The 12,848-nt window shown below is 48.0% G+C and overlaps 1 long non-coding RNA gene across 1 annotated transcript in view; it reads right to left on the bottom strand.

Annotated features, from left to right (window-relative positions):
- Positions 1-12,848, bottom strand: part of LOC137160293 (uncharacterized) — a 42,561-nt gene that overhangs the window by 15,568 nt on the left and 14,145 nt on the right. Inside the window, exon 4 of the long non-coding RNA XR_010921832.1 lies at positions 12,512-12,623. This is a non-coding gene — a long non-coding RNA (uncharacterized lncRNA). The remainder of the gene's footprint in view (positions 1-12,511; positions 12,624-12,848) is intronic.

The following is a 12,848-nucleotide window of genomic DNA, read 5'->3' as shown; positions in this document are numbered from 1 at the left end:
TGAGTTTTGGGCTCTGCTCCGGGTCAGGTGGCCCAATCCTCCCATGGGATTAGGAATACATCAGTGTTGTATCATTTGTATCAGACTCACCCCTACAGGGTCATCTCTAAGCCCATATATTTACACAAGAGATCTGGGAAAGAAAGTGTTTTGCTTTTTCTCACTTTCCTCTGGTTCCTTAGCAACCTCGTTCTTTGCTCGGTAGATTAACAAGGAGAACAAGATGCTTAAAAGGAGAGGATGGAAGTCCTGCGAGCACCATTGCGCTGCCACAACATGCTTCCAGCCAAACATTTCACCTTCAGCCTGTGCAAAGCCCACATGCCATGGGTGTTCTGCTTGCGAAGAGTCCCCAGCAGGAAATCAGGGAATCTTTCCTTCTGTTTCTCCCTCTTTAAAACAAAAGACACTTCCTTGTAACTGTAGAGCAAACCCAACAACAAGAGGCAAAAGCACCTGGCGAAGAAACCCACTGAGCGCAGTTGGCTGGAAAAGGTTATTCCAGGTACTCAGTGTATATCTCAGGGAGTGCTCATCCACAGCATCTCTGCATTTGGGTTTAGGAAGAGGGGGCTGAGGCATCTTTTCCTGGGAAGCATCTTCGAAGAAAACCTTCTGATGGTTCTGCAATCTGGTCCATCCCAAAGACAGTAACTTGCTTCTCCAAAAGATTTTTGAGCCCTAGGGAATAAGCCAGCGCTGGTGGGGATGACTCCAAATGCCTCCTTTTGGAGGGTGGAATGTTAGCGAGAAGCTCACAGGAGCCCTCTCCAGCATACCCCCGCCTGGATGAAGGCACAGGATTTCTGGGAGGGGGTGTGGAGCAGCAAGCATTGAGGAAAGGGGAATCCTGAGGGAACTGGACTCCGGGGTGAGAGGCAGAGGTTGAGGTAACTGTTTCCTTGCAGCCTTCGCAATCCTTTTAACATTCTTAGCATGGTTTGTATCTTCTTTCAAAATGAGTATCAGATGTGATTGGAAGACATGCACATTGTATTGGCTCGCGATTTGTCAGCGTTCTTTCCCTGAAAGGAACAGGCTGGGATTAAGTCAAGGAGATTTATTTCTTCTGAAGGGCTCTACACACTTATTTTTCTTCATTAGTCTTGACACTTCTCCTGTCTTCCTGGGTGAAATTCTGGAAGGGTCGACTGAAAACTGGTGTTATTTCAAGAAAAAAATCCATGAGCTGTTTTCAGATGTTTTATAAAATATCCCCCCAAAAAATCCTGATCTGTACAGAGGGGAAACCAGTGATTATGCCATTTCCACTTTGGATTATTCCATAACCTGGTGACTATTTTCTCTTTGAAAAATGTGTAGTTTACCATTGTCACAATATGTGGGGCTCTCTTGTATAGACACCTATTACTCCCCACCTGGACTTCTCACACTTGCTATCTGGGCACCAACCCTCAAGAGGACAGAATGTTCAACTCTGCTCACGTACACGGCCAAAACGTTCAGACGCTTATCCAAAATGCATCCCAATGTCCTAACCGCTTGATATCTGACTCTTACAAATCACCTAATACATCTTAATACCAACACCAACTGTCCTCACTAGGTCAAAAATAGGAGAGCCAAAACTTTCACACCTGGGATCCTTAAGTTAGGCTCCAAACCCTGTATTTCTATAGCGAGCTGATTTTCACAAGTGATTAAGACACACAAATCCCCTTGAAGTCAATAAATGTTTCGGAGATGGCCCACAACTAGAGATAGTGTGGGGGGGAGGGGTTTTCTGCAGAAAATTGGGACAAAGGAAAAAAATCCCTTTTCCTATTTCTATGAAAAATATAGACTTTCAGCAGAAATTTGAATATTGGAAAAATCTTGTCCAAAAACCATCCTGTCAGTCAGCAGAAAACTGTTTCCAGATGAAATATTTCAGTTTACAGATGGGGCTTTTTTGGTCAAAGAAGATGTTTCCTGTGGCAAGCAGATGCTTTTCATGAAAAATTTCAGTCAAAAAACCTCCATCTTCCATCAAAAACTAGTTAAGATGTTTGAGCAGCCATATGGGCAGCCTCCAGAGACAGCTACACAGGATGGCAAGGACTAGCCTCAGAGCCCGTTGCTACCTGATTTTCAGGTTGGTTTTTTTAGCACTCCAGCTCATTTTTGACCTGAGGATGGGGAGGAAATCCGCCTTCGGCTTGGTAAAAATCCCACTGTCTATAAAAGATAACATACATTTATTTCCCTGACACAAGAAAATGTTTTAAGGCAAGACTTTACAGAGAGCATCAATCACTTCAGAGGTGATGGAGCGTCTACAGACGACTAAAGAACGTCTGTGTCCTTTGAAAATGTACATTTTAGAATAGCCTAGAGACCCTTCCATCTCCATGGCCTGTCAATCAGGCACCTTTCGCCACCACTAAATTCACCATACAAAAATTAAGGTATTACAAAAACACCCAGAGCTCACCCCCTCTTGAGCAATGGCTACAGGTTGTCAGATAAGCCCTTTGGACAGCAAAAAAAAATCACCTTACCTCACTCCCAGAGGGATATATCACCCCCTGTAGATTCCCACCATTAACACCCTGGAGGATACAAACCACTTGTCTAAGGAAGCCCATCCCATCTTAACAGCATCAGCTGTTTGTTACTTATGAGAGTAACTTTCTTGCAGCAAAGATGCTAGTACTGCCAGGATTTGGGGGGTAGAGGCAAGGAGAAGAATGAGGAGAAAAGAAAAGGGGATCACTCACTTCCCACAATTCTCTGTTTTGAAATCCTGATCATCTTAGCCACGTATATAGTGCCCAGGCGAACATGGTTGGGTAGGTTACCAAGAACGAACCAACTCCAAACCAAATCATTCAAAAACACTCCTCTCCAACTGAGGATATTCCATGTGCCATGTTCCAAATCAGGAGATGCTACTGAAACGAGTGACTGGCTGGCATTCTCCTCATTAGAGGAGATATCTTCAGGCTGTCTCAGCACCGTCCAGAACAAGGAGTGTTGTGAATGATTTGGGTTTTTCCTTTATGATTGCCTATTTCTTTCCTTCACTGATAGTGGCCGTGGCATCTGAATCATTTCACAGAAAGCTTCTTGTGTGCGCACACACATTGCAAGTCAGTCTCTCTCTCTCTACCCGCCATACAGAGGTCAGGCTACCAGTAAGAAAAATAGTTAAGGCCCATTGCAGTATAAACAAAAGTTGCGGCTTATGAAGGTCTCGGAGGAGATCATGTGAAGGACACCACATTGACAAGGATAAGATTGGGTGTGGGAGACCAGTCCCAGCTGGGAAGCACATGCAGAGAACAGAGATGGAAATGGGTTTTGATCCCACAAAAAAAATGGTGACAAAAGAATGAAAAATTCATTGAACCTTCTCTTTAAAAAAAGCCCCTAAAACGTTGTGGAAAACGGATGTTTTCCATGGAGATTGCTGTTTTGAGGAGGAAGGGGGAGAAGCAATTTTTCACTGAAAAAGTTTTCAGATGAAAACTAGTGGATCAGTCCTACTGAGCATATTTATCCCAGGGGGGAAAACAAAGCCCAGGCTGCTCCCATATTGGGTCTGACAGTTACTTGGGCTGCGGTGGAGGGGGTAGGTTGAGGGGTACGTGTGCATGCGCATGCAAGGGGGGTTATGGGGATGATTTTTATCACCAGCAAATATGGTGGGAGATAAGAGCAGCTCCTTAGGGAGAGAAATTCGTTATGCAAAGCCCCAATGCAAGGCCTAGGCATCACTTGAGCTCTATGGCTTTTGGCACAGAAAGGAATTCCCAGCCATGCAGGTGCACAGCTGTCTGACTAGTCAAATCCCTCCATGACTCAACTGCAGACATTGCAATGGCATAGCAAAAACACAAGCACGCTTCCCTACGGCGGCACTAGCAATGCAAAAGCAACACACAGAGGACCGTGTGTTTCTGGTAGACTGAGCTGCTAGGGTGACACCAAACTGGGACTGAAGAAAGACCTGGTGTCAGGAGGGACCCACATTCTACTACAGCTGCCATCAAAATTCTAGGAGGTCGCTTGCCACTGACAGTAACAGGACAGTTCGGCCCAAACCAGTCTCCATTGCCATCAAAGGGGCTAGTTCAGGATGTTAGTCTCCATCAAAATGTGCCCATAGCTAGGAGACGCTGCCCCCTGCATGCAAGGGGTAGACAATGATCAGATATCCTGATCAGTGCAGATCCAGGTGGATGATCAGCACTTATGTGGCAGAGCAATAACCCAAGATCCTCCCCCACAAGCTTGTAGAGCGCCAGTCACTGGGTTTTGTCAGAATTCATCAGGTTCCCAAAGGCCATTATCCCAAAGGGAAATTCAAAGCAGGTGCCAGTTATTGTGACCGGCCATTAAGATGCTGGGGTTTTCCCCTAAGCTTTTAACATCTCAGGAAGTTAAGCTGATAGGTAGGAAATGTGACTTTGAAGAAACCCAGGACAAAGGAGTAATTGTTGGCAGCCCCAGAGCCTTAGCAGCCCTTCACAGGACTCCCCGCTTAGTGAAACCCGGAAGTTTGTTCCAGATTTCCTAGGGAAGCCCATAGCTTAGTCCATTTGAGACTCTGCAAAGACCAAAGCACACAGACGGCACAGGAAGTGGACAGGACATCAGCATTTCGCTTGGCTCCATGGAACCTATGGCTAGCCAGCCCAGCGTACCAGTGATACGGACACCAGCACTGCTCCAACGTTATTAGCGTAGGAAAATGAGTAACATGAGGCAACAGTGGTGACCAAAAATAGCTAATTGCTCCTTTTTTCTTATTGACTTAATTGCCACCATAGTCAAAAACTATGAGGCTGACTGGGAAAGCTGAGAGGCACAAAAGAGTTTTACCAGTAGGTAGCGCTGTAAGTCCATCTCTGGTCCTCAGTCCATCAATGCTCTTATACTGAACCAACCATAAACCTGCCTGCTAAGTAACTTCTCAGCATGCTCACCATCTCTTTCCACTGACACCAAGCTGATTTTGACATTAAGTTCTGACTCCTACTAACCAAATTTGTAGGTCTTTTCAGGGGAAAAGCAACCAGGACAGCCTACTAGGGTGACCAACTAGCAAGTGTGAAAAATCAGGATGGGATGGTGGTGGGAGTAATAGGTGCCAATATAAGACAACACCCCAAATATCGGGACCATCCATATAAAATCCAGACATCAGGTCACCCCACAGCCTAAATTCGTAAGTGCATCCCAGCACACAGGTTAGCAGCGCACCTCCTTCACTGCACGCCTTCCCACAGTCCTGACCAAAGTGGTCTCAAGAGCTTCATATCACCATTATCTGTATCTGCAGAACAGACCTCAACCTTCCAGGAGACTCACCCCCCAACAGAAATCTAGAATGTGTTTCGCAAGAGTTCAGCTCACTGTTTTCTCCCCTCGTTTTGTGCATCTTTGCAATTATTGGATTCTGCCAAGATTCACAACAGGGGCTGTTTATAGGGAGTCTGCATCAGGACAGAAATTAGGATGCATCAGGAATCAGTTTGCTCTCAGGAGATGCCCAAGTCAATCTAGATGCTACCAGGAGTGGTGCTCTCTAAACATGAGGGATCAGTAGTAGACAATTTTCCTGCTTACTTCCCACAACAAAGCAGTCAGGAACCATGCAGAGAAGCTGGGAAATGAAAAATCCAGAGTTTAGAACCCCGCCCCCCAGCTGTTGAGACGTATTCTCATTGGTTAGATTTAGGACCCGAAGCTACCCCACCGAAGTCAGTGGGACTATTAACGTTCCCTTTAATAAGGACAACGCCAGATACTTATTACCTGGCCAGCCAGGAGAGTGAGTGTTCAAGCCCTAGGCGCAATCAAGAGATCTAAATTTAATCCCTAACTATCAGACTCCCTAAGTGACTGTGGAGATCTGCTTCAGTTCCCCACCTATAAAACAGAGAGGAAACTTCCTCTTCCCACCCTCTGTCTTGTCCACTTCGATGACGTTGTTGGGGGCCATGGCTGTCTTTGTGTGTCTGTGTGGTGCCTAGCACGCTGATCTCCCATCTTAGTTGGTGCTTCTAGGCCCTACCGTCATACAAACCAGTGGTAATATCACTACCCTCGTGAACACTATTCACTTCTGTTCATAAAACAAACCTCCTTGGCGAGCTGCCAGGTGGCAGTTCTGGGCGCAGCGCAAGAAACATGTCCTGGGGCGAGAGGCAGATGAACTCGTCTAGGAAAGACCACGCAATGACGTGCAAGGTGGAGTGTAAAAACAATCTGTGTTACACAGTTCTTTAGCACACTACGAACAGTGCAAGAGCAACCTTCCCCTGGTGACAGGATCAAATTCACTTTAGTGAACAGGCTTGATGTTCTTTTCATTAGCCACAAAGGAAGAGGGAGAAACACACACACACACACACACACACACACACAAGTGCTGTCAAGTCCTATCACACACACCAGACAATTCATTACCTGGAAAGGGTTAACGGTGCATTTCTAAGCAGTCTGATCTAGTTTCTGTCAGTCAGAAGGATATCAAATGGCCAGGAGCTTAATGGAGCCTTGGGCTAGGAGAGATGCCCTAATGCAGTGTTTATATTCGAGACAGAGCCGAGAATACCTTCAACCTGCAGTTTGAATTACAGCATCTGGTTCTGTCACACTCTGCCAAGACGTAAAGTTTCCCAAATGTTAAGGGGAGCATTGTGAAGTGAGGCACGTGCACCCCACCTCTCCCCCCCCCCCAGCAGGGACGAAGGGGGGGTTGTAGCACTGTGGTAAAAGGCCTGCTAGCACAGCCTCTGCTTCAGAACATGCTTGTCACTTGCACCTGGAATGAATCCAGCTGGCATCTTGCAGCCCTGCAGAAGGACTCATGTCATGCAGACACTGCAAGCTGGGAGGTCCCCCCAAAACGTTGCCAGTAAGAGCTCTGCAAGTCAAGCGTAGGCAGGCAAAAACCAGTGACCCCACATCACTATTTTCATACCAATGCCACCTGACAGGAATGAGAGGCAGGAAGTCCTGTCAGCTCATCCCAGCCCCACACAGGACAGCATGACGTTCTCACGCCTCTGCACACCCCCGTTTGTGACAGGGACACACACGAGCTGAGACAGATCCTGACGGAAGATCCATTTTAGCAAGGTGATAAAGTTCAAAGGCAGGGAGGGCACAGGCTCGTGGCAGGCTATTCCAGTTCTCCTCCTCACCCCCCAAAATAACCACACACCAGCTACCAAGAGGAAGGCAGCTCAGAGCGGCACACGCTACGTAGCAGTACACAGTGCTGTGTGGCCAGGAGTGGCACTCGTAATTGGCTGGGATGTTCAGATCCGTTCACTTCCATATCAGCTCTCTACGGACCCAGTGTCTCCCCCCAGCCAGCTAGAGAACTGTGTCTGTGGAGCAGTAATAGGCTGACTGACGGAAGCAGCAGCTGTAAATAGGTGGCGCAGATGAGCACACAGCTCACCCTCAGTAGATTCTTTTCTCAGTGTGTACCAGGCCATGCCTTGACATCTCCATCTCCCACAGCAGAGCACATGCTGCTTCCCAGCTGAGCTTCCAACAGCCGATCCCTGTAAGAGCACACTAGCAGCTCTTCCCCTGGATTAACGCAAACTGCCCCCCGCCCCAACGCAGCCCCACTAACTTTCTACAGACAGTTTATTTTTGCTGCAGAGCTGCTGCAGCAAAAGTGCAATGCCAGCCCAAGCTGCCAGGGAAAGAAGGAGCTGAGGCTGGGGTAAAAATCCCGATAATACAATGTTTATAGCAGGAATTTGTTGGGGGATAAATCAAGTGGGGAAAACAACAGATGTGAGCTCGCTGGAGACGCTAGCGAGGAGAGAGAAGACAGCATTGCACCCACCGGAAGTGACAGGGCCAGTCACCTCGGCTTAGAAAGAGCAAGAGGCTTAACCTCGCCAGCCTGGGGCCCGTTGAGAAATTCAGTAGCACCAAGTTCTGCTCGTGGTGGCAAAGGTACATCCCTACTAAAAGGAGCCAGTTTGCACACGTGTAACCTAGAGCCGAATCGGTCCCAGTGTGCATTGTTCTGGAAGAGACCATGGTCAGGAGCCTTTTCTTGACACCACTTGCCCAGCCTGCACGTAAGCCCCTCACCTTAGCTGTTGGGGGCTGATCTCACTCCGCTTCCCAGACAATGCCTTCTCGGCCACCGCATTCACACCTTCGCTGGCAGCAGGGACCCCGCGACGGGATGGGCCAAGGAGACTGAACTCCTCTCATCCCTAGAGGAATCAGTGGGTGACACTGGGGCAGAGGCAGGGCAACACAGGTGGGTGAAGGCACCCAGCCATCCCCAAACACCCTGCTTCAGCATCCCCCTCTGCAAGAAGAGGGCAGTAGGGGCAGCTCCTGGTTTCACAGCACCCTGTCTGTCATGGTCATAGGCACACGGGGCCCTCTGCCTTGTGTTAAACCAAGGGCACTTCCAGCACCTGCGGATGTCAGCATCCTTACAGTGACTTGCCATGGAGGCATTGCAAAGCTCTATCACAAGCTACCCAGCCACATTCAGCCTGTGTGTGTGGGGGGGGGGGGAGGGGGAGGAGAGAATGTCTTCCAGCTGTTTGCACTGTGGATTCTTAAGATGCAATAAATATAGCTTCAATTCTATTAATAAACACGACCCAGGTATGGGAAATATGCATCTAAATGTGTGCATCGAGGGCCATTTTTCATGGGAAGCCAAGAAGTGTGTAATGCAAAACAGTCAGTTGAACTAGGGATAGGGGAATGGCACCCGGATGGAAAGCGAGCTCGCTCAAACCATCAGTTCAAACCCAACCCTGGGCAAATGCAGATATTTGGAACAACCGAGTAAACATTTCTATTATTTGTATTGCAGCAATACCGAAGGGTCCCAGCCAGGGCTTGAGGCCCATTGGGTTAGGTGCTTGCCCACTGAGAAGAGCGCTTACAGGCTAGGTTTGGGTTTTATTTTTGCACTTCCAAGGGCCTAATTCTCCTTTCACAGAGTACAGGAAAACTGAACCGGCAACCAGCAGAGACAGCTGAGCACAAGGTTCTGACCCTTCTGAGGCACCAGGCACAGCTCTGGAACTCTTGCCTGGTGAAGCGAGACTGACCACTAACCTCACTGCACACAAACTGTCCACGGCACAGCTTCTCCCCAGCTCCCACATCGCCACGGCCCCACCGAGGTTTCTTCCCCAGACATAAGCAAAACCAAACCGTTCAACTCGCCCTTTCCAGCCAGTCCTTACGCTTTGAGCTCTGTTACTCTTCTGGAACACCCCAACCCACCGAGCAGCTCCACTCCTGTGCTAGTCTCTTCCCAGGCACAGGTGGTCCTAATCACTCCTCCCCTTCCTGCCCTCTGAAAGCCTTTGTAGCCTCAGGTATAGTCCTACACCCCTCAATTGGCCCAATTAGACCCAATTAGAGCCACCTGCTCTGACACAGGCACTGAGCCTGGCCTGCTCACAGGAACCAGCAACCCTGCAACACAAAGCTAAACACAAACCGCCCCCTACCTCAGAATTCCCAGAGCCCCTCACCTCCATAGCCAGTTAAAAACTGAAGATACCCCAAGCACGTCTCCTGCCAGTGCAGGAAGCAGAGAGATCATCAAGGCTGTTTCACTCATGGGTGGCCATCAGATAACAGTGACGCTGGGGTGGGGGGAAGGAACAGCACGAGTTTCAGTGGAAGTTACTAAAGGATTGGCTGGCAGGTATTCTGGGTAAATTCCAAACATATTGATCTGGTCATGCGGATGACCCTTTGGGTTTACGAGAACTTTGTAAAGGGAATCGAGTTTTAATAGCTTCTCTTTCCTGGACCTAGTGGCTGACTGGGAGCCAGAGACTGAAATGCAGCGAAGGGGGCTGTTTTCTTGTTGTAGCTTCCTGGTAAGCTGTGTGGGGAATCAGGAGCGCTGTTTGTGGCTGACTGGGGAGTCTGACTTCAGTGTTAGCCACCACTGCTGGGAGAAACTGCTCTGCTTTTGCAGCCCCACCGAACCGTAGCATTTTCAGGTGGCTACCATAGGCATGGACTGGTCACACTGTGTTTGCCCCTTTGCAATATGCATTCGCTTCTTCAGAAAGAATATTCCTGTTGAAAACATTACTGCAAAGCTGTGCCTGCAGCCAGCTCTCACCACATACAGGCATCATGTCCCCTTAAGAGAGGCATAAGCCCTGCAAAAAGAGGCAGTTCTATACTAAGGACTTGGTTTTTGCCATTAGCATTTCTCTTGGTTCATGTTAGAAGAGCCACACCATTGAGGCACGCGATCGCTTGCTCCAGCTCAAAACGGGAAAGGGTCTCTCCCAGCATAACACAGAACAACAACTGCAGAAAAGAAAAATGGCTTCTTGCATAGAGGGGCCTATCCAGATGTAACAGCGCCATTGATGTTTTCAGCTGTCCAGGCATTACGTGTATTTCAGCACTGAGGAAGGAGGAGATTTAAATGGCCTCATTTCACTAAATATAAACTCCCTGTGCATCCCTACACAGTCTATGCAGTTCAACATCTTTATTAATGATCTGGAGGATGGGGTAGATTGCACCCTCAGCAAGTTTGCGGACGACACTAAGCTGGGGGGAGTGGTAGATAGCCTGCAAGGTAGGGATAGGATACAGAGTGACCTAAACAAACTGGAGGATTGGGCCAAAAGAAATCTAATGAGGTTCAACAAAGAAAAGTGCAGAGTCCTCCACTTAGGACGAAAGAATCCCATGCACAGCTATAGACTGGGGACCGACGAGCTGGGCAGCAGCTCTGCAGAAAAGGACCTGGGGGTAACAGTGGATAAAAAGCTGGATATGAGTCAGCAGTGTGCCCTGGTTGTCAAGAAGGCTAATGGCATATTGGGCTGCATTAGGAGGGGCATTGCTAGCAGGTCACGGGAAGTGATTATTCCCCTCTATTCGGCATTGGTGAGGCCGCATTTAGAATATTGTGTCCAGTTTTGGGCCCCCCAATACAAAAAGGATGTGGACAAGTTGGAGAGAGTCCAGCGGAGGGCAACCAAAATGATTAGGGGCTGGAGCACAGGACTTATGAGGAGAGGCTGAGGGAACTGGGCTTGTTTAGTCTGCAAAAGAGAAGAGTGAGGGGGGATTTGATAGCGGCCTTTAACTACCTGAAAGGGGGTTCTAGGGAGGATGGGGCTAGGCTGTTCTCGGTGGTGGCAGATGACAGAACAAGGAGCAACGGTCTCAAGTTGCAGGGAGGGAGGTCTAGGTTGGACATTAGGAAAAAGTTTTTTACTAGGAGGGTGGTGAAGCACTGGAATGGGTTACCTAGGGAGGTGGTGGAATCTCCATCCTTAGAGGTTTTTAAGCTGCGGCTTGACAAAGCCCTGGTTGGGATGACTTAGCTGAGGTTAGTCCTGCTTTGAGCAGGGGGTTGGACTAGATGACCTCCTGAGGTCCCTTCCAACTCTAATATTCTATGATTCTATGAATGCAGTGACACAGAATATTAACCCTTCAGGGGCTGCAGACTTGCACGCATCATTCTAAGCACAGCATTAATGAAAGGGGCAATCTGAGAAATGCCACTGATTTGAGCTAATCAATATCTTACAGCGAGACCAGATAGTCTTGGTATTTGTGTTACAGTCGCACCTAGAGGCACCAGGTGGGATCATGGCCCCATTGTGCTGTACACACTGAGCAGAGTCAGTCCCTGCCCTAGTCTAAATAGAGAAGGTAGATCAAAGGCAGAATGGGGGGAGATGGCAGGAAATGCCTTGTTTCTCCAAGAGTGACCAGTGATTTGGGGCGGCACACTTTCAAGAGGCCTGGTTTTCAGAAGGTGCTGCGCATCTGCTCCCTGAACGCGAGGTCCTTTTGAAAGTGTCAAGTCAGCGCCCAAAGTTACCAGTCACTTCTGAAAATTTGGGGCCAAGGTCACACATGGAGTCGGGCAGATTCAGGAACAGAACAAAGTCTCTACTCTAACCACAAGAGGACACTGTCCGACATGCAGCATAATGCTCTGCAACGCAACCATTCACACACGTAACAAAATCATCCAGTACAGTACTTGCCGCTCAGCTCCAGTTTAACTGCTGCCTACAGTTGTTTATCTTAGTCCCCATCTTTTAGAGTTGCCCATTGCACCCGTCATTGAAGTACATAGGAAATATCTCTGCATGTGCTATTGTGACTGAATGGATACAGAATCAAGGGTCGGATTAAATTTCACCACCAGAACAAACCCACGTGTCAATATTAAAACAAAAAACAAGAGATCCCATGGCAGCTTTTCTTCTTAAGAAAGCTACAGTCTTGACACTAAATGACACCATGGAATCTCTATCATCGCCCAGCCATGCAACCCAATATGACTGCGTCAGATTTCAATGATTAGAAAATAAAAGAAATTGGGCCACTTTTGTAACTAGTAAGATTTACAAATATGAAGAACAGCTGACAGCCCACGTTCTTAAACAATAAACCAGTGGGGAAGCTGACATAGAATCACATGAGGAGGAACATAACACAGCAAGGGAAAAGACCAGAGGAACTGATTCAAGGGAACCACAAAACTTCAAACCTCATCGGTCCGTTCCAAGACTGTTGGTATTTCAGAAGCGCTCCCATTTGTGTCTTTTCCAGCACAACTGTGAATGTGCATCCTGGGACAGCAAAGAGCCAATGCAGGATACCTAACAGGGCCAGAGCAAAACCTTAAATTATGCATGATAAATGAAGGCTGCTTATGAGGGAGGGAATGCATTTCACAAGAGATGGGCGAACCAGCATGGATAAAATAGCAACGACATGAACCTCCACTACAAATGGAACCAAACCCCCAATACTTAGTTACATCTAACACGTGCACTCTCCTCAGGGAGGGTGAAATTCAGCCCATGTCAGGGTTAAACTGTAAA

The sequence above is a fragment of the Emydura macquarii genome, unplaced genomic scaffold, assembly GCF_026122565.2.
Source record: "Emydura macquarii macquarii isolate MOO-44397 ecotype Brisbane River unplaced genomic scaffold, CSIRO-AGI_Emac_v2 contig_2184, whole genome shotgun sequence".
Taxonomy (NCBI): domain Eukaryota; kingdom Metazoa; phylum Chordata; order Testudines; family Chelidae; genus Emydura; species Emydura macquarii.
Note: the sequence above shows the minus strand (reverse complement) of the source record. Positions and strands in the feature narration are given on the sequence as shown.